General features: G+C 47.0%; 1 protein-coding gene across 2 annotated transcripts in view; it reads right to left on the minus strand.

The window, feature by feature from the left end:
• Nucleotides 1–22,546, minus strand: part of ASAP1 (ArfGAP with SH3 domain, ankyrin repeat and PH domain 1) — a 347,294-nt gene that overhangs the window by 222,784 nt on the left and 101,964 nt on the right. The window lies entirely within an intron of this gene.

The following is a 22,546-nucleotide window of genomic DNA, read 5'->3' on the forward strand; positions in this document are numbered from 1 at the left end:
GGATGGAAACCAGGTGACCGAGGTGGATCCCTAGAAGAAGTATGAGGGCCACCTTCATTCCCACTCCGGGCAGATATCTCCTTCCTTGCAAGAGTACCCTCTGGTGTAACGCCCTGCCTTTCTCCCGCTCCCACACTCACTTGACCCCGCGGGAGGCAAAGTAACCTGCAAGGAGAGAGGAGACGCTGAGCACCACAGGGCTCGGTCACGCCCTCGCACCTCCCTCTTGGGGGTGAGCCGGTCCCTCTCTGCCCAGCCAGTGAGTCTTCCATTCCTGCAGCTCAGCACCAGGACACCCACCCACCAGCCTACAGACAGAAGCCAGGCCGACCAGCATGGGCTGCACCAGGAACGAAGGTGGCCTACCTGGCTTCCATTAGCCTCATTTTATGACGTGGCCCCAAACATATGCAGGGGAGAATGGACTTACTGGGCCTCCTCCAGTTCCAGCAAATGTTTCTTCCCTTTCTCACGGTTTGTGAGATTAATTTTCTCACACTGGTACTGAAAAACCACAACAAAAACAAATGTTCTAGCTCACAGCCATTTTTGCAGTTTTGATTTTTTACCTCTAAACTGGGTATCAGTTACTTACAAGGAACCCTGAAGCCAAAGATCGAGAATTAACAAGGGGAAGCATAAGCTTACAAACACTCAGCTTCCCAGACACTTTTACCTTCTTTCTTGGTTGTGTGTGCGTGTGTGTGTGTGCACTCACATGAGTGCAAGAATTAAGAGTTCCAGAATGTAGGCAGAGGAAAAAGTCAGTCCAGTCTCCTAACTCTGTGCATGAGAAAACTACTCCAGAGAGGTTAAACAGGGTATTGTAGGTCACGGAGCTGGGCCAGGACAGAAAAGCGTGAACAACTGGCCCAATCCCCTAAGTTTGCATATGAAGAGACAGGCCCAGCAAAGTGGACAAACTTCTCTTTCTATGCTTCTGGGGGCTATAAAGGGTTGTTATTCTGTCTTCAAATGTTCTGGGATGCTAACACCACTTGCCAAAATGCATTACCCTTCAAATGGCATGGGTCAAGTTCAGATGACTTAAGGACACTGGCCTCTGCTGCTAGACCTCCGTGACTCTGAGTAGGTACCAGGACCTTTTCAGTCCTTGTGGAAAAAGAAACGGCTTCTTTTCCTTGGCAAGAATCCATAGATGTTAATTACTGGAGACACCTTGGCCAATCCAGTTTTGCCACTGTATAGTGTGGCACCTTAACTCAACGACAGATCTTGAGGAAGTCCCTTCTTCTCTCAGGGCCTCAGGGACTTGATTAAGTGATCATTAAAGCTCCTTCTTTGAAATAACAATACTTTATTATATTCGGAAAGCAATGGATTCACTCTAGTACAATGTGACATCTGTACATCAATGTCTAACTCAAATTCTACAGTGAAATATGCCTTGCTCTTTTTGACTTTGGTGTAGGCTGAACTGGTCTGTTTTTACCTTTATTTCATAAACATAAAGATATGAACTTGGTTGGTCCCGGACAGCCACACAATCGAATGATACTGCCTAAATGTGCCCATGTGCATGTATCCTTAGCCAGCAACTCAATCTGTACATTCTAGATTCCTGCTACATCCCTTGTCTACCCAAAAGCACTATCCTGGGCATAAGTGTCACGGCAATAACTAGTTTGCAGTTCTGGACCAGTGTACCCGAAACAAACTGGGAGTCACTCCAAGCAAGTAGCTATCACAGGTATGGAATGCCAGTATGAATCCAAAGTAAGAATAAAGTCTTTGTTAATTAAACAGAAGATTACAGACAGTAAAACTAACACCGTGGGGTAAGAAAACAGCATATCGGAACAGCACTCGCCTAAAGTTAAATGATCAGATGATGTCTCTCACACTTCCCTGTATTTTGTTCCTCCTGAAAGTTGCTAACCCAAAAGACACATTAGATTAAAAAACCTGGCCTCTCTCACACCTGAAATGACAGGTCAGTTATAGCATCTGAGAGAGGAAGGGAGGGAATGAGAAGGAACACACCAGGCACTTTAGCCTCTAGATGCAAGTAAACAACATCAGGTCCTTAGGAAGGCAACACTTTCGCCCCACCCCTCCCCCACTCCCGACAAAGACAAACTGGAAGCTGATTCCAAATCAGACCTCCTACTCTGTTTTCAGGACATTCTAGGAGCAGTGGAACCCATTAAACGCCACAGGGATGCAATCAGCAAAAATCCCAGCAAAGAATATTGGGAAACTGTATGAGACAAATGAATAGCTGCTTTAGCAAATAAATTAAGGGGAAAAAGGTGGGGGTGGGGGTGGGCAAAGGACACATCAATCTAAACAGACTGTAGGGCTCTTATTTGAATGCAGACCTGAACAAACCAACATTCGAGACCAATGAAGAAATATAAACACTGAATATTTAACGGTATTAGGGAATTAAGTTTTTAAGTGTGAAAATAATATTGTGGGTTTTTAAAGATTTTTTTATTTACTTTGAGAGGGGGCATGAGTGGGAGAGGGGGAGAGAGAGAGAGGGAGAGAGGGGGAGAGGGAGAGAGAGGGAGAGAGGGGGAAAGAGGGGGAGAGAGGGGAAGAGAGAGGAGAGAGAGAAGGAGAGAGAAGAGAAAGAGGAAGAGGGGTGGAGAATCCCAAGCAGGCTCTGCGCTGTCAGCACAGAACCCAGAACCAGAGGCAGGGCTCAATCTCACCAACCGAGAGATCATGACCTGAGCTGAAATCAAGAATTGGGCGCTTAACCGACTGAGCCACCCAGTTGCCCCATGATTTTTTTTTTTTTTTTTTTTTTTTATTAAAAGAGCCCTTATCTTTTAGAGATACAACCTGAACTACACCATCAGTGAAATGGTGTGCCTGGGACCTGCAGAATAATCCGGTGGGGAATATCCCACCCAGGAAACTAAACTGGTGGGACAGTAATGAAACAAGTGGCCATAAATAATTGGTTACTGCTGAAGTTGGGTGCCGAATACAAGGGGGCTCATCATCCCCTCTGTCTTTCCTATATTTGGACGTTTTCCAGAATAAAAAGTTGTTCTGAAAAAATTATAGTCATAGGTGCAGATATACGAGTTCTGCCAAAACCATAAAGGGGGAAAAACCAAGAAACTCCTAGGCCATTATAAAAACATATGGACAAATCCGCAAAATGAGGATACAGATAAGAGAAAGGTGGCCTCTCCCACAGAATTCATTTTCTTTCTTCCTTTTCCTTTCCCCTCTCCTTTCCTTCCTCCGTTTTATATTTTTGAACATTCAGCTCTGGGGCTCCTGGGTAGCCCAGGTGGTTGTGCGCCTGACTCTTGAATTCAGCTCGGGTCATAATCTCCCGGTTTGTGAGCACAAGACCCACGCCGGGCTCTGCGCAGACAGCACGGAGCTTGCTAGGGATTCCCTCTCTCCGTCCCTCCCTGGTTTGCGTGCGCACTTTCTCTCAAAATAAATAAAAACATTTTTAAACATTCAGCTCTTTGCAGTTTCTAGGCTTTAAGAGTCAATCCTCCTAAATAGTCTGGTGAGCCTAATACAGTGACTGCTTCCCAAGTGGAATAAGCCCTTGAATTTCTGCTTTGCTTACTTCTGTGGCCCTCAGAGTGGTGCCTGGACCAGCAATGTGAGCATCACCTGGGTGCTTGTTGGAAATGCTAGTTCTCAGGCCCTATCCCAGACCTCCTGACTCAGAAGCTCTGGGGGTGGGGGCCCGCAGAGTGTTCTAATAGGACTTGCAGGTGATTCTGAGGCACACCAACGTTTGGGAAGCACTGGCATATTCCATCTATTTGAAAAAGGCCTTTCTTTCAAGTTAAAATTGGATGGACCTGGAATGAGAATCACCAACTTACAAAGAAGCGAACTGAGGTGGGGGGCAGGGCTGAGTACCATGCAGGTGCCACGCTGACAATGGAGGCAGCCTCCAGATCACTTCTAAGTAAATCTGGTGGGTCCCCATAATAAAATCCAGACTTCACACCCATCCATTGCCACCTTCAACAAAAATGAAATGAAGTAACCTTAAAATGAAAAATGTTAAAAGGTCCTCTGCCTTTCTTCACCTTTGCTGCCCTGCTCTCAATGAGATCACATATACATTTAACCCTCCTTCCAAATCCCCTTGCCTTAGAAAGGAAATTGCTATTTTCCTCTGCCCCACAGGCCTGGAGAAGAACCTGGTTTCAAAGTAACACCTTCATGGCAATTTACTGCAGGTTATCTGCAGAGTAGCCGTGGCCTGTGGTCTTCTCAAGTTACAGTTATATTGCCCAACTGATGGGGCTGCCATTTGAAAACAGGAACCTCTGTGAGGTGGCAGAACACAGAGGTCCTCGCAGAAGACCAGAGGTTTCAGTTAGAGAAAAAAAAATTAACATCACTGCTTAAAACCATAGGCCCCAGAATATCCAAAGCTATGAATCTTTACCTTAAACACTGTCTACTTTCTGAGTAAAATAAACAACTCGAGACTCAACGCTATCAGCTCTGGACATTTAATAGTCCCCGTAGAGGGCAGGGGGCAGGGATCCGCCAAAGGGACGACGGCTCCCTCTGCACTTACCGCCACCTCTTTGCCGCACCCGCTTCAGCACAGCCCCGCGGACTGCTGGCTTCCCTCGCACTCGCTTTCCGTGGTCCACCCCTAGGTTGGCAGGCAGCCCACCAACCCCTAAGGCAGTGTGACAGGAAGTCCATTTGGAAATAAAAGTACTGCCTATAAATGAGCACCATCAATGAAGGGCTAGAGTGAGTCACCCTCAATGGCGTCTCAAATTGGTCAGAAAAGGCCAGTGTTCAGAAAAGAGTCATTTGCAAAGCGATGTCTCCGGGTCAAACAGGTAAGTTTGCTCCCCACACTCAAACTCCATGCCCTCGCTGTACTGAGTGTGCAAGGCGTTCAGATTGTGACAACCTTGACTTGATTTTTTTAACCTGCGTGTCCCTTAAAAAAATTTTTTTTAACGTTTTTTATTTTTGAGAGAGAGAGAAAGAGAGAGAGAGAGAGAGAAAGAGAGACACACACATACACACACCGAGTGGAAGCGGGGGAGGAATACAGAGAGAGGGAGACACAGAATCTGAAGCAGGCTTCAGGCTCTGAGCTGTCAGCACAGAGCCTGACACGGAGCTCGAACTCACGGACTGTGCAATCATGACCTGAGCCGAAGTCAGATGCTTCACCGACTGAGCCTCCCAGGTGCCCCTCCGTGTCACTTTTTAGGAGGCTCTCCAAACACTTTCAAAAGATAAAGTGGAAGAGAAAGGGCAAGGAGATGGAACATTTGCGAAGCTCCAGCTATATTGCCAGGCCTGGTGCTGAGCTCTCATTTATTCAGTCTTTGCAATACTCTGCAGTGGCAATCATGATCCCCAGTTTACAGATGACAACTGAGGTTGGCAGGGGTAAACAACGGCCTGGCAACTACCTGTTTCTACCCTAATTGTGCAATGGCAAGGCGGAGGGCTGCAAATATTAAGCGGTATGCCCAGGGTAACAGAGCTAATACCCACGCGAGGAACCACACACACACAGGCCTGCACAGAACCAGGGCCGGGCCAGCTTTCTGAGCTACAGCATACCACGCTTGCTGTGACATCGGTGAGGCCGGGACCTGCGCAAACCGATCCAATCAGAATGGAATTGCATAGAGCAAAACAGTCTCAACACTGGAAATGTGCTCTGCACATTGCCAACCAAAGGGAGCTGGGCCACAGATGATACCAAACGCGAACAATCAAAGGCTGGTTTAGATGTGGTCAGATATGCAGACAAATTTTTCAGCCACAGCAGATCAACTAAGCAGATTCTGTTCAGGCCAAGAACATCCTCTTGCTTACTCTGAACTCGTACACCTGAGAACGAGAGACAGACCACCTGGGTTCAAACCCAGGTCTTCCACAAGCTGGCTGGGTGACCTCTGAGACTAGGCTTCTGACTGGAAACAAGTAATAAGTTACGTCTACCTCCAACACAGTTTCTTTATGAGGATCAGAGGAGCAAATGTGTGAAGAATGTCTATAAACCATAAAGTACAACACAAATGGAAAGAATATTGTATCTCAGCTGGACAGGTAGAGAGTTTTATAGGGAAGCGCTGAGCAGCCCCTAATCATGCTAGAGGCCCAAGGAGGTCATTCCAGGATTTTAAAAAAGCAGCAATAAAAACGAAAAAAATGCCTGTGAATAATCCACAAGATGGCTACTCCCTTTGCCTATAAGCAAGACAGATCATGTAAAATAATTATCATGCCTTGTCCGGGATCTGAGTTGAGATCTGGAAACAGAAAAGTCAAACTGGGTCGCATGAGGTAAGAGCCAGGAACTGGGGTTTAAGGCAGGGCGGCAAGTCTCAAAACCAAACTGCCCACAAATCATGTTCATAATGGAGATAGCTGCATACAAGTGGGAAGATGAATCCTACAAGGTGAGCAGAGCCCAAGCAAGAGGCTCTTCCTCTCCTTTCTCTATGAGGAGAGGCCACTCTAGGTGAAGTCAAGCTCACTGACAGGTCACCTTGTGCTCCCCAGTCCCATGTTCCCATGAAGTCCACAAGGAAACGGGTCCAGCAGCAGGGCTCCCACTTCCCAAGTCCGGCGGGACAGAGAGACATGCCTCTTGCCAACAGCTGGCCTACCAGAATGGAGCTTTCAACAGTCTCCTCCTTTGAGGTTCATGCAACTACCTCTTCCTCCTGGGCTCCAGGTCACTAATCTTTCAATGACTCGGCCCTCTGACTGCATCCCAACATCATTCTTGGCAGTGTCACTGTCCACGTGGGGAACATTCAACCCTGACTTCCTCCAGTTCTCTACTGCACTGACCTTTGTCTCCTCTCCACCTCAAGGCTCTTCTGATGAAGCCTTGAGACAGACACTGCTGCCTGTCTGCCCCAACACACATTCTCCTCTTCTCCAGAGTATCAGGGTCCCAGGTTTTAGCAGGATATTTTGCCACTGGGCATAAAAGAATCCATTTCCCAATCTTTCTTGCAGCCAGATTAGCCAGTATGTTGTAGTGTTGTGTGGGTTATGGAAGAGGATGGATTCATTTGAGGGCTCAATTTTGTCTTTCTTAGTATCTACATCTCAGAAGTGACAGCCGGAGCTCCAAGCATCTATCTTGAGCTAAGATGTGACCTTGTGGACAAAATCCATGTGCTGAGGAAGGTGGGGTTGAAAAAGAAGCCTGAACCCCTAATTCCAGGCCTATGTCCAAACTCTTTTTAGGTGAGAGAGAAATAAATGATCATATGGAAGTCTCTTTTTCTCCCCCTGTGTAATATGCAGATCAACCTTATCCCAACTATTACAGGCCAATGAACAACTAATGGCAAACAGTGAAACGGACAGGTGAGTGGTCTCCAACATGGCTATTCATTAAGAAGGGTCAAAAGATAACAAAGACCAACATTTCCTCACCTTTTGCCAGGATACCCTACTGAATATTCCAGGCCCTACCATCATCTGGTACATTACATACCTTGAGATTTAATCCTATTTTGCCTTTAATTTCACATTTCTTACTTTTTCTTTTAAATCTCCATAGTCGTCTATACTTTAACATTTTAGGAAAAGTACCATAAATATGTTAAAGAGAAAAAAATCGATCTTGAAAAATGTGCACAAACTGTGGGTTTCTTCTCATGTAGAATTCAGAAGATTAGTACCCAAGCAAGTGCAGGCACATTTTATTCTTTACTCCCCCACCCCTACACATCACTACGTGCTAACAGCATACAGCCAAAATGGTCACAATACCCTCCTTCTCAGCCAAAATCTAGCAAGAGGGAATGGCCCTTGCAGAGGAAAAAAATCTCCCTGATAAATCAAAATACACTGTCAGGGTTTCAGTTACTGTAGGAAGAGGGCTGACCTCTAGGATTCACTAAGTTGCCCCCGAGTTTCAAGGATTCCACCATGGAGTAACTTAAAGTAAGGAGTGAAGCAGTTGGACCTCTGTGTGATTCAGGATGAGCCCACACCCTACACGAAGGCTTTTTATAGCCTCCTCCCCCAAACGGAACAGTCAAGTCCATCATTTATGCCTTCACCAGCCCATACAGGTGCTATCGTAACATCGCCCACAGTTGACTGCACTTGAAACCTAACTTCATTATGAGCTTCTGAGCCCTGGGGCTGGGTTGCCACCTTGTTGCCACTGGTGCTAAGAGCGTCTGGAACACAGAAGTTCTGGTCATGATGCAAATGCATAGAAGTGATGAATAAATCAGTGAGCCAGCCAGGGAGTCGTGTACCTGCTCCTGAGACCTTACCCACCACCCTTTACAGATCACCTCTCGGTCTACTAGCGACGACTGCTAACCTGGTCATGCTGGCTGAAGACACGAACACGAGATGGGAGAAGTAACGGGTCGCCCAAGGACACAGAAACAAGAAAGACCTGCTCATTTGGGGAATGGGGGGCGGGGAGGGGGAGGCTGAGGAAGGAAGGACCAGTGAAGACATGGTTGCCGCACCACTAGCTACTTTTACAAAAACAGCTAAAATAAGGAACAGGAAACTGTTTGCAAATGGGTGTGCAGAAAGCCTCACTGATAGTGTCCCATGACAAGGCAAGAAGGGAGAGCACTGATAGTTGATGGGCTCCATGGAACACACGGGGCTTCTCTGAGGAGGGGCACCTGCCTGCGGCAGGGGTGAGAGGGGCAGGGAGAGGGAGGCGTGCAGAGAACTGCGACATGCCAGGCACCCCCACTTCGGCCTCATCCAAGAGGCCGAGCCACTGAGGGAAGTGGCACGTGTTCACAGGTTCCTCTGTGTACTTGCGACAGGCCACCCCGGGCGGCCTCCCCCAGCCCAGGGAGGGGCGTGACTGTTCCCTTCCACGGGCCAGCAGGAGAAAGTCAGGCCCCTTTCACCAGGTCTTAAAACAGACGTGTGAGAGAGCTGGGGTTCGGTCCGTGTCTGCGTAACTTCAAATAAGGGCCAAATACTTGAAGAAAACTTTTGTCCCCAAAACTTGGATATAAGACTCTGAGTCCAACCCAAAGGAGAGAGAGCAGGTCCGTGGAAACACAGAAGGGCAGGATGGAGCAGTGGGGCCTCCACAGCCACCTGGGCTGGCTTCAGGCCAGCTGGGAGGGAAGACAGCTCTAGCACCCGAGAGAATAGAGCTGGGGCGTCTGCTGAATCGGAATGGAAGCTGCAAGAAAATGAGGATAGTTTGTCAGAACTCAAGAGGAGCCCCTCCTACCAGCAGCACGACCCTCCGTCCTCTGCAGTGTTGTTACAACCTCACTTCCTGCGTAACAACCACTGCGGTGACTTGGAGGAGAGGCTGTGCCAGGTGGGGCACCTCAGTGAGCAAGGCAAAGGTGGCAAGGGCACGGTGGCACCAGGACAGACCGGCTCCCTCATCTAAGTTACTGTCACGTGGGAGCATGCAGCCAAAAGCAACCCCAGCTGCTGCTGATTTTAACAGAGCCATTTCTGTGCTTAAAAGAAAAAGGAAAAGAAAAAGTATGCTGAGAAAACTCCTCGGCACTCAGACAGATGATGCTATTAGTGAATGAAGACTACAAAGCAAATAGGGAGAAGAGGCCAGTTCTAAGAGGGATGAGGACTGGCCCCCAGGCCCTGAACGAACAGCGTGCTGCCCTCCATGCAGGGGTGTGGAGACACCCAGGCTGCCCAGAGCGGAGGGAATGTGTGCACCCCAAGAATGGGGAGCCAGAACCTACCCTGCCCAGAAGGAGGGGACACACTCATACCCCACAGGCGGGAACATTAAGTGACGTAACATTTCTGGAAAGCATCTGGCAATGTACCAAAAAGCCTTAAACTGAGCAACTGAAATCCCTTCCTATAGGAATCATCAGAAAGGGGAGTAGAGCAAGGTGTGTATTATTACCACAGTAAAATGGAAAACCAGCATCAGTGACAAGAACATGAATAGCAAAGTAGGTAAATCCATAAAATGGAATATCATGCCACCACTAAAACAGAGGGTAAAACTATTAATTAGGAGAAAACTTCCTAAGTGAAAAATGCAGAACATAAGGTTGGATATAGGACACAGCACAAGAGGGGCTTTATTCCTGAATTATTTCCATGTGCTACATATGATCCCAACTATTACCATATAATATACAGAAAAGTAAACTTTAACATACTCCTGTCTAGGTAATACTACTAGAATTTCCAAAATTGTAGTATGCAATTTAAAAAATATTTTTCTGTATTTTCCCTATTTTTACAATTAGGAGATATTACTTTTATAAACAGAAGAGTCAACATATTTTAATGCGGAAACCAAATTTATCATGCCCACCAGGCAGGCTGGTGTCACTGCCAGAATGGAATATCCGTGGACATACGTCACCTGCTTCTAGGATCTGTGACCACAAGCAAGTCCTCATTCCTAGATTTAGAATTCAGACACTGAGAAGGCCAAAGCTACAGGAGGCAGGAAGAGTTGAAAAGAAAATTATAACCAATCTAGTTCTAAGCTTTCCAAAACATTCCCAGGACAAGTATCTTTCCTTTCAGAGTCAGGTAATAAAACAGTGGAGAAAATTCATAGCTTCTCACAGTTTCTAGTAGGCCACTCTGAAAGTGGAATTTATCTACGGAGAGGAGTAAAATTATCTACCCGGAGACACCGATCAGGCCTGCAGACATCAACACCACTGCCCTAGTTCACTTCATCAGGGAGAGCAATACACCCAACCTCCATTCAGGTAAAGGTATCAAAACGATAAAACGGGTCAAAAACGAACAGACTAGTCACCTAACTTCAAATAGAGAAAACTAGTAATTTAAGGAAACCTTTTTATCCTATCTCATATAGAACAAATATGTTGGCCTAGAAGAACTAAGAACCTTCTCAATTTTTAAATTCTGTGATTCTAATACATAAATTTGACCTTGGGCACGTTAAGCCATTTTGTTTTAGAAGAGCAGGTAACTAAATCTTCCAAAAAGTAGTCAATTTCCTACAAAAATGTGCAGATTATAGTGGAATACAGCATAGGCCCCAGTGGCCACAGAGACAGGTGACTGCAAAGAGCGAGACCTGGCATTTATAACCCACTACGGTACTTGGCCACCTCTGTGAGCACTGCTTTCAAGTTCGGCTCCGTACAACCATCTGAGCTTATATACAGGTATCTGGTCAAACACCAAGGCTCGTGAAAGGCAAGGAGAAGCAGGCGGCATGGCAACCAATGAACCGGGAGTTCAAGACCCACCTCTGCCAACAGGGACGTAAACACTGGGACCTGTTTTTATGTCCTCAAGAAGAGACATGGAACCACTAGACTGGGGTCTCTCTCCACCTCCTCCAGAAAGTACCCCTTAGAAGTCACAGGGGGCATCCTCAAACATTCATTCTAAGTATATGATCCTCATAAAATCTGTTTTTAGCACCAATACTCATGTATATTTTGCTTTCTTCTCTGGGATTTCCTTGATATTTGTATACACTTCTAGTTATGATTGCTTAAATATATGTTGACTGCTGGTCATTTAACTTACCCATCCCCCTCCCTGCCCCCCTCTTTGAGTAACACTGATACTCCAGACAGGCACACCACACCTATAACAGCCATCCTCCCATCCCAGGGCATCACAGAAATCCCCAGAGAACTCATTCCCTAGCATGAGATGCAAGGTTCTTAACAATGGGAAAATTTTCTCCCTGCTATAATTTTCTATGATAAAATGAAACAATGTAGGTCCAAGGGCTTGGCTCATAACAGGTGGTTAGACAAGAGACGCTAACTAACCGACTTGTTTTCTTTATTGAAGTAAACTTGCTTTGAAAATGTGCAGCAAAGAGTCCTGAGCTGGGAGAGCAAACCATAAATACCATACTGACGATGCTACTGCTGACACAGTCCCTAATCTCTAGAATTTCCCATTGAGAAGAATGAAGCGTGGGGAAGAAAAGAGAGGCAGTGAGCAAAACACACAAAAGAAAAAAAAATTCAATGAAACAACTCAGGGAGCCTGAGTGACCACGTAGGCATGTGCTGTGACAAACTGCATAAGGACCTGAGAGAGAGAAAGAAACTCACGCTCTAGTTCCAACAAGAAGTCTCTCTGCAGATGAATTCCACGCCATCCGTGGTTAAAAAAAAAAAAAATGAAAGAAAGTGTTGTAACGAATCACAGGTCCCTCTCTGCTCGGATGCAAATACGTTACGGAGTTACTCTAATCTGAATTCATCCTGAGGTCCTACAGTCTCCTGTAGAAGGGATATACTAATCTTATCCCAAACAGCCTCGTTTTACCTTGTCTCCTAATCTTTAGGCTCCCCTATTCTTCAGGATGCAGAAGGAACACACAGGTTAAATAACTCACTAAACACAGAACTGGGGGCAAGGAACTGGAGACGGGAAAGTAAGTATTATTGACCTTTCTAAAAACAATTCCCATTGTACTCTGATGAGGACTCAGCTCAAAATAAACAATGCTGTCTGGATGCAGTTCAGCAAATATTTATTGAGAGATTATGGCAAATCCTCATGCTAGGGTCTGTGAAGAATGTATAGAACACATAGTCCTTGCCAAGGTGAGTTTACAATCTGGTAGGAGAGACAAGATGAACATATAAATAACTAATGAAGGGTAGGATGTGATAAGGACAAAAGAGATCCAAAGACCTGTGTTGCAGAGAAGTGGGGAGAAGTCATTTCCAGGCCAGGCAGACAGAAAGCTTCAGAAAGATTGGGCTTTCTCATGACCTAGACACAGGACTGCTTCCTCCCAGGCTTGGTGACACAATAGGCATTTGTGGAATCCAAGAGCAGAATGGGCAACACGAAGGGAGTATCAATGCACCTGCCGCTAAGGAGAGAGCCCAACCCCAGTCACTAAGGACAACTACGCAAAAATGGAAGAGAACTCAGTGGCTCTTTAAGCACCAAGAACCAACTAATCTTCATGAGGGCAGGACCCGGATTGTTCCGGCTCATCGCCATGGGCTGCAGAGCACGTTTCCCAGTGCTGAAGCAAACAGAAGCATAAAAATGACACTATGGGCACTTATTTAGGGATGTGGGTTGAGAAAGAGGAGTGAAAACTCTTGGGTGTTTTTAAGTGCTGGTATAGAGAAGCAAGACAGCATACACGAATGAGCCTTTAGAAGCCATAACCAATACCAAGAGACACGGAGGAGGCAGTATTCAGTTGTCCTCACTCTCCCAGACAAATACGTGTCTTCTAAAGCACAGGTTTCTACTTGTTAGTCCCTGTACTGCTGGATAAGGAAGTGAACGCCATTCAAATGCCATCTGTAGCAGAAATGAGATTATGAGATTCCCACCTCATAAAAAGTCATGTTTGACCCCTCTAACTTCCCTCTGCTGTTCACGTGCTCTACTCCCCCTCTCCAGCCAGAACGCTTCCCTCCCTCGTCTATGTTCCCACAGCCCCTCGCAGACACCACTGTGAACGGGTCATCGCGCTGTGTCAGCGTTAAGCAGACACTGTTATGTAAAACACCTGTGCAATGCCGCACGCTCTGCAGACGTGCAGTGAACGTGAGGTACCTCCCCTCTGGTCTGTGGGGTCCTTCAGTGCATGCGCCCATCTTTAGATCCCACGGCTTAACAGAGTAACAGGCACAAAGCAACTTAATCTGGATAAATAAAGACCCAGAAACACAGAGGAGCCAATAGGGGAGAGCTTCTCCCCTCTTGTCCAGGGCTCCCAGAGCCGCCTATAACTTCCTTACAGCTCCACACCCCTCATTCCGCCAGGAGCCATCCCTCTCCTGCCCTGCCCACTCCATTAGATGCCAAGTAACTAAACCCTCAGGGTCAATCCACAAGTCAGCAGAATTCAACTTTCTGCAAAGGGCTGGCAGTGTTATCAGGAAGATCTGGCCAGTCTGGGCGGGGCCCTCCAGGTCCTGTATGAATCCCACTCAGTCCTACTCACTTCTCCTCAGGCTGTTCACTCCTCCTGTACTTACAGAAATATGAGGCTGGCTTCTCTTTTTCCAGAATGAGATTAGGAAGTAAGCACCAGGGATCAGCAAACCCTGCTCTGGGAATGGCGGAGAGACTTAGGTCTGTCCTGGGAACAGGTAGGGGTTAAAAAGTTTAAATCCCACGCTCAACTAGAGAGAGCTGGCGCCCCTTGCAGAAAAGAAATTCTTTAAAACTCCGGTGAAAAGGCTTCAAAGTCTGATCCCTTTGAAGAGGAAACAAGATGCAGTGACTCGGGGAATCGCTTGGATGAAGCAAGGACATCAGACAACAGGAGCTGACTGCACATGCCCTGAATGACTCAGATGGGTTCAAAGAGAATTAACTATATCCGAGTTAGCGCTACATCAATACTGGCAGCATAATTCATAGCAACAGTTAAAACAGAGGCCCCTGATTTTATGGATGAACAGGGCTATGAACTTTCACGGGAACTTAAAACTTCGCCTTTTATCCAGCTGCTGAAGATTCTCGTCACAAACACTCACATGGCTCTCGTGCTAACCACTCCGTTTGTAAAGCGCTACTTTGAAAAACAGATAGCTTCTGGTTAGTGGCAACTTGCTTCCTTAGCTAGAGGCAGCCGAACGTGGGCATGGAGTGCAAGAGCGGAAGAGGCCTCCTCACACAGGCAGCTCTGCAAAGCGAAGGTGAGGGAGCCCGTCCAACACGGGCTGACAGCGGGGACCACAAGCCTCCCAAAGCCCAGCCCCGCCGCCATTGGGGGGCAGTCCCACGCCCAGGCCCCTCCAGAGGGGAATGTGTCCTTCCCTCACCCAGACACTCTCATTGCCCCAGGCCCGGAATTTCAGTGATATTTTGGGGTGGGAGGGAAGATGTGGGAGAACAGCAGGGGTCGAAATCAACGCGTGGGCTTTCAACCTTTCCTTTTCTGAAAACTCAGACCAGTTTACATCTCGCTCTTTCTGGGGACCAAATTTTAACTGGGAGGAGAATTCTGACACACGGGAGAACTCTTTTCTTACAAAGTATTCCCAACGCAAATAGAATGTCTAAACGGTGGCTCAGATAATACAGATAATACGGTACTGAGGCCAGCTTCGAAGAGTGCAAAGGGAGCACGCTGCTCTGTGCTTACCTCGTGTGAATCTGGGCAGCCACACCTCGAGCTTTCTTGTGAAAAGAGAGACAACTGTGCCATTTGCTCCCATCCTGCTCTCCCTATGAGCATATTCAGAGATGCTGGCTCTCAAACTGTGTGCTCCGTAAGACTGCACACACCCGTCTGCATGACCCTTTGTTGATGAGCTACCGCGTGGACCAAGGCGTTCTGGGCAAACACGAAAGCTCAGTGTCTCCAAGCGGCCATACTTAAGTAACTACTCAGTCACAGAACACGAAGCAGGATGAAGGGTCATAACCGCCGATGACACCAAGCGCCCCACACAAATGGGGAGCGACGCTCATTCTTATCCAGCACCGTCTCACCTAGTCAGTGCAAAATATCAATCTCTACGGCAGTTTTGCAGAGAGTGGGCGAGACACTGCCGGAGAAGAATGAGCGTCGCTCCCCACTTGTATGGGGCGCTTGGCTCCCCACTTGTATGGGGCGCTTGGTGTCATCGGCGGTTATGACCCTTCATCCTGCTTCGTGTTCTGTAACTGTGTAGTTTTTACGTTACGACCCCTTACGGGCGGCACTCGTACCGTACATGACGAAGCTGAGGCTCAGCGAGACGGAAGTGCTCCAAATCCTACTGTCAGCGACGGGGGCCACACCTCCAGTTCCCGAGCACCATATATGCCAGAAGCCGCGCCATGTTGTACACCTGACACGGGATCTTCTCACTCCATCTTCCCAGCACTCCTTTCACGGAGGCGCTACTGTTATCCTCAACTCACAACTGACAACATGGACACAGTTAAGACAATCTGCACGGCAGAGCTGGGACAGGAACCTGGGTCTTCTGGACTCCACCTCTATTTCTAGGTGGTGCATCACAGAAGGCTTGCAGAGGTGGTGGCCTGTGACCGGTGCAGAGCCTCACCGCCAACCTACCGGAGCACGTCCTTTGCTCTACCGGGGGCTGAGGAGAGAGGAGAGCCCCAACATGCTAGTTAACACATGACACGGTCTGCAATCGAGTTGGCTTTCAAGGCCAATTGTCAGAATTACCAGATACTACCCTTGTGCCTGCTTGCAAAGCCTGAGAATCCTACTTCATTCTTTCATTTTATAAAACAGTCAACATTGCACTAGGATCCCCTATTTAAGTGCAGAGCAGCGGAAGAGCCTCGAGCAACTTTCCACCCCAAATAAAATACAGGGTTTCGATACAAACCGTGAACACACGCTAATGTATGTGAAAGGTAGTCGGTCGGTGCAACACTCCTGAGCTCTTGCTGCAAGAGCTTTCATTTCCATCTGCCCCAAAAGATGGTCGAACAGCCTACTCACCGCTAATCAAACTGAATCAACATTTGGAGGCCAGCAAAGGGTAGAAAAAACAGGAGAACTAACAACTGGATGTAAGTGTTGTAAACAAGTTACAAGTGTTGTAAACCCGGCAAATGCGCAGAAACAGGTTCTATGAGAATCCCGACATTTAACAGCAAAGCATGAACTTGGTGCATCTCTCCACAGCATGTTCCCTAGCCCTGGAATGTGAAAACAATCCCACTGATTGTTGAAACGGTGGCCTGTTTCTTCAAGATCACTTCCTCTCCCAAGTCATCTGAACTTGAGCCTGCTACTGGCAGGCACAGCAGACCACTGCACCTACCGCCCCACCTCAGCCCCGCCCCGTGTCATGGTACCACGATTCTGATGGGAAACAAATGGATGGATACCTATGGCTCATCACATGTTCCCTCTCTCCTCTGTCACGGACTGCTGCTGCTGTCCCCTGAACAGCCATGGCGTGACCTCAGAGTGGTGTGGTAGTGAAGCTTGGGCTTAGTCTCCCTCAGTGGCTCCAGGAGCATCTCACAGCACAGGCTGTGGCCCTAAGTACAGTTGAAGCGTCCATGCTACCTAACTGTAAGTATATGACTCCCAGGCGACTCTACTGACCTGGTGAAAGGGGCCTAGCCTGAACATTCTCTGTAACAAAGGAAGTAACGTAAAAAGTCCAATAGCAATGGGGGTGCCTGGCTGGCTCAGTTGGTGAAGCGTGAACTCTTGATCTTGGGGTTTTGAGTTTGAGCCTCACGTTGGGTGTTGAGATTACTTCAAAATAAAATCTTCAATAAATAAATAAATAAATAAATAATGTCCAACAGCAATAGAATGGTTGTTACATTAAGGTACATGCACATAATACAATACTATGCAGCCAGTAAAAGGAGTTTGGAAATGTCCAGAAAAAGCAAATCCAGAGACAAAAAGTAGGCTAGTTGAGGGCTGGTGGAGGGGGGATGGGGGGCAGGGTTGGAAGAAAATGGGGAGTGATGCTCATGAGTATAGATAGGGCTTCTTGGGGGTGATAAAATGTTCTGAAATTATACAACTCTGTCAGTATTCTAAAAACCATTGCTCTGTATACTTTAAACGGATGAAGTGTGGTGTATGAATATGTCAATAAAGCCGTTATAAAAAAAAACGATGGTTTGGGAGACCAATGACGTAGAGAAATGCTCAATATAATGTTACGGGGAAATGGCAGGTTTTAAGACATACTACTTAGTAGGATTCCACTGCACAACCCTCCCTCCCTCCTTCCCTCTCTCTCTCTCTTTCTCTCTCGGTTTACTGCTTCTGTTTCTACCACCACTGCTGCAACTGGTGACCATTCACTGAGCACTTAAACTGTGTGCCAGCCGCTGTGGTAAGTTAAAAACCGCACATGCGTTGCTCATCTACTGTCAAAGCGATCCTCAGAGACTGGTACTACTACAAAGAGGGAACGGACCAGGCCACAGGGAAATAGAACAGACCGCGCCTGAGTTCACACACGTGGTATGTAGGGTCCAGCAGATATTCAAAACCAGGACCGTCAGACCAGAACCTGTGCTCTCAACCACAGTGCCACAGAACATGGTGGCCGATGGTTTCCAAAGTCGTGAAAGCACAGGTGACCTAACCTTCGTCATCTTGGTTGCAACAAACCTGCGTTAATTTTCAGGCCATGTGAGGAAAAAGAAATATATGTCATTTTGCCAAATAAAAGTAAGAAGTTCTGAGCACGTGCCTTCCGTGGTAGGCCCAGGGCACAAACAACACCTTGAACACACAACACCGCACCAAACTATTTCCAAGAGGGGGATGAGCAGTGAGGCAAAACGCTGTAAAAACCAAATTAATTAGTCATGGCTCAGAAGAGACTCTTACAGCTGGAAGAGGCAAGGCCTCTAGGCTAGCTGGAAACTTAGGCCAATACTTTCCTTGACCAGACTTCGCACAGTTGGAATACGGTATCTGCTTAAATTGTCCCCGGGGGGCCTCTGCTGCTGAGACACCTCATTCCAATTCAGACCCAGAGGCAGGTGCCCCTTCCTCACAATGAACTCTCTACAGAGGGCGTGTGAGCTCCCCAACTATCCGGAGGCTGGCATCGTCCACTCCCACCGTCCCTGATTCTTCTCTGGGGGACAGCAGCTCCCTGCACCACTTCTAGAAAAAATGATGTCCCTCTCTGATACATGCTGGTCTCCATCACTCGGCTCCCTGCGCTTAAGACTGTGCGAACTTGCATGGCTACTACACCAACCAAGGGCAGAGCAAGGACCCAGGACCTGGACAGATTCACTCCACTTCCAAGGGGCTACCATGTAAGAGGCCCTCTGAAGTCGGCAGGTCTAAATGTGTCATCTTACAAACGCAGAAAGTGGCCGGGTGGATGGCCACGCAACTCATTCTAGTTCCACGGTGACACTGACATGCTGACTCCACAATCTTCCGAGCAAATACGTTACTGGATCACATGGAACATGTAGCTAACTAAAAAACTCCAGGTGCTTTCCAACTGTAAAAAGTTAAGAGTCCTTCCCGTTTTAAGAAAAAAGAGAAGAAACAGGGACAAAATAAAGTCACACAGATGTGTTGATTCTTCCAGTAATTCCTTCTGGCCATCGATGACAATGCTATACTTCTCCATGGGGTGGTTGGAGATAGTGTCATCCTAAGTTCTCCTTGGAGGAAATCCCCATGGCTTAGTGACGAGTCTTACTTATTAATCAACCAGAGCAACACAGCCCTATTTTTTCAAATAATTTCCAAGTCAACACACCCAGCAGCCCTAAATCACCACTTTTCTCCTCTCCTGCCCCCAGAGGGAGGGATGTTTGATGTTACAGCGAGTGCCCTAGCTTTCAGGGAGAGATGGCTGTAATCTAATTCCACAATTTGTCAAATAGGACATTTTCATTGCAGCTGGACCCAGCTGGAAATGAATCTCTCCCACACACATCCCAACAGAACATAAAACATAAAAGGCATTTAAAAGAGAAAGAGAAAGAGAGACAGAGACAGAGAGACAGAAACAGAGATTGATTGCTTCATCAAATCAAACTGAACAGGCATGAAATAAAGCCAATACCACTGCCAAGGGGATGCTGACCCCTACCACCCATCTAATAATGGAAGTTTCATATCACCCTGTACTTGCCCACCTCGGGCCTTTGCTCAAAGGTATCTTCCATCTGGAATGTTCTATTCATCTCTCCTTCATGGTGTAGGTCAGAGAGAACCTTCCAACATCCCTCCAGGTGGAACTAGCTGTGTCCTCCCGGAGCAATCCCATCACCACAGCACTGACCACGGTCTGGGCCGTGTTACAGTTCACTCTGCACCCTCCCCCAGTCCTCATTCACCTGTGAACACCGCCAGAGCAAACACCACGTCCAATTCATTCTGTCACCTTCTCCCCAGCATCTACCACAGACTAGGCACACAGGAGGTGCTCAAATGACGTCAGAATCAAATAAAACGAACGTAGTGTGATGTGAGGCCTTCCTGAGCGTTTACGATTTATATTGCCAAAAAGAATCTGTCTTGTGGGTAGGCTTTATGATGGATCACTGTTTCCATTCCCACGGTAACGGTGTATATATGTCTGTAAGGGAGAGAGGGAAGAGTACAGGGCTCCATCAAATAAATCCACGGTTTATTTTTTGTCACCTTCTGGGAATTCTGCCTGCCTTTACGTACATCCATTCTGAGCCCAAAAAGTACCCCAGATCGAGGAGTATACATGAAACCATGAAGAATAATATGTTGAATCCAATTTTGTACAAGCTATGGGGGTGGGAGGGGGGTGCTCCTGAAGGTGCAGACAGACCTACTTCCACTTGGACCTTCACGTGTTTCCTCTGCAGCAGCCCAAAACGAGCTTTGGCATCAGAAAGATCAGGGTTCAAAATTCGCCTCTGCCACTTTTTTTAGCTATGACCTCGGCCAGACAAGTCTCGCCAATACTCACCTTCCCTAGCTGCAAGATGAGGGAGACATGACTTCCCAGCAGACGGATGTAAAGGCCAGACAAGATATAAAGGGCCCAGAACCTAGTGGGCACACATGCGATGGCAGCTAACCCAACTGTCAGTGTGGGGGGTTCCAGGGTTAAGGAGGAGGGGAGGGATGTTTTAGTTAAGGCAGAAGACGGCTGTGGCTATTTTCAGGGAGAAGGCAAGGAAGGTCCCTATCCCCACCTGGACCACACATCCTAGGTCAGCTGACACCGCAATGTCATCTTGCTCTCAGACCCACCCCTCTGAGCCATGACGAACTGGCAAACCCAGAGCAAGGACTCGAGGGAGGCAGCCTGTGGAAAGGACAGTGGCTGTGAGCACTCCTTACTCTGTCAACTTGGTCAGCTGACTTCACCCCCTGGGTACCAGCTGAGGAAAATGAGCCCGGATGGTAAGCAAAACACACTCACACAGCATTCAAAGCCACCCAGTGATTCCCGTACTCAACCGGCCAGGAACCTCCTTGACAACAACTTACACTGAGGCAGACAGGAGATCCAACCTTACTTCCTGCCTTTTTTGGGGAGAGCAGTTACTTAATTTCTGAGCCTGTTTCTTCATTTGAAAAGGTATTACAAGGAAGGTATTAGATAAATAGTTCAGCACAGTGACTGGTATCTAGTCAAGAAGTACCAAACCCTCAAGATGGTGTAGCTAATCACTGTTATTAACAATACGAAGTACAAGCAAAGCATTTTATTTTTTCTTCCAAGCAAAGCTTTTTACAAACACACACACACACACACCCATGATCCAATACGCGACGTATCTAGGCGCGTGTGCACACACACACGTTAATGCACGTCAAGTGCAGGGAAGGATCAGAATCTACAAAGCCAGAAAGGGAGAAGACTGAGGGCTGGGTTTGCTTTCTCAGAAACACCAATTCCAGATAGTGTGACAGGATACATTAAATCATAGGGTTCACACAGAGAACACAAGATACTGCTAGCTACGATTTCAAATCCAAGTGGAAAAGCCTCTGTTTGAGGCTTCTCCATTCACTGCATTTTGGGTCATGGAGTAAAAATTTCAGAATGGAAATCAGGAATATCTCGTTCAACTTTGAGGAAACAACTGGACTTGTGAGACCTCCTGCTTCTGCTCTGTACCGTTCTGTTACTTTCACTGAGGACACTGACACTTGCACCAAGGCAGGTCGACACCCGCATCCCAACTGGCAGTGGGTATAATGAGACGCTCCAGCTCTCTCGTTCCCTACTGAGAAAGCAAACCCACGTTTGCCAAAAAACCCATCCATACCACCTGCACTTTTTGAATACTCAATCCCATTTCAAATTAAATAACCACTTTTAGCTAGTTTCTGTGATTGCGGAATGGTACTTTAGTTTCTGTTATTGTTATTTGTACACTGTCACATAAAAAATAATACAAAGAACAACTAATTTTGCTCCAACAATTAAAAAACTTTGCAATTCCGAAGCCAAAATGGAATTCAACATCAAGAGCAGTGCGCTTGAAGTATTCCAGAATGCAATAAGAGCTTTTCTTTCTCTTATTAAAAGGAAAACAGTTTCTCTTTCTAAATGGCTGAGCATAGAATAAAAAGCCTACTTCTCTAGTTAACCCCACCCTATTTTTTTTAATGTTTATTTTTGAGAGCAAGAGAGCAAGTGGGGAGCAGCAGAGAAAGAGAAAGAGAGAGAGAGAATCCCAAGCAGGCTCCATGCTATCAGTGCAGAGCCTGACGTGGGGCTTGAACCCACAAACCATGAGATCATGACCTGAGCCATGGTATCAAGAGTCTGATGCTTAACCGACGGAGCCACACTGGCACCCCTCCCCTAATTTACTTTCTACTTCTTTTTTTTTTTTTTTAATGTTTATTATATTTTTGAGAGAAAGCGAGAGAGAGCAAGCGAGGGAAGGGCAGAGAGGAGACACAGAATCTGAAAAGCAGGCTCCAGGCTGCAAGCTGTCAGCACAGAACCTGACACAGGGTTCAAACTCATGAGCCAGGAGATCATGACCTGAGCCGAAGTCAGAGGCCCAAATGACTGAGCCACCCAGGCGCCCCGACTTTCTACTTTCTTTATCACTTCTTTGAATTGAATGGGTGATCTTCATTAATATCCCCATCTGGAAGGAGAAGCCTATTAGCATGCCAATGACTATCTATAACTTAACTTGAAGGCACATACAGTGTGGCAGGTACAAT

This window comes from Prionailurus viverrinus, chromosome F2 (genome assembly GCF_022837055.1).
Source record: "Prionailurus viverrinus isolate Anna chromosome F2, UM_Priviv_1.0, whole genome shotgun sequence".
NCBI lineage: Eukaryota > Metazoa > Chordata > Mammalia > Carnivora > Felidae > Prionailurus > Prionailurus viverrinus.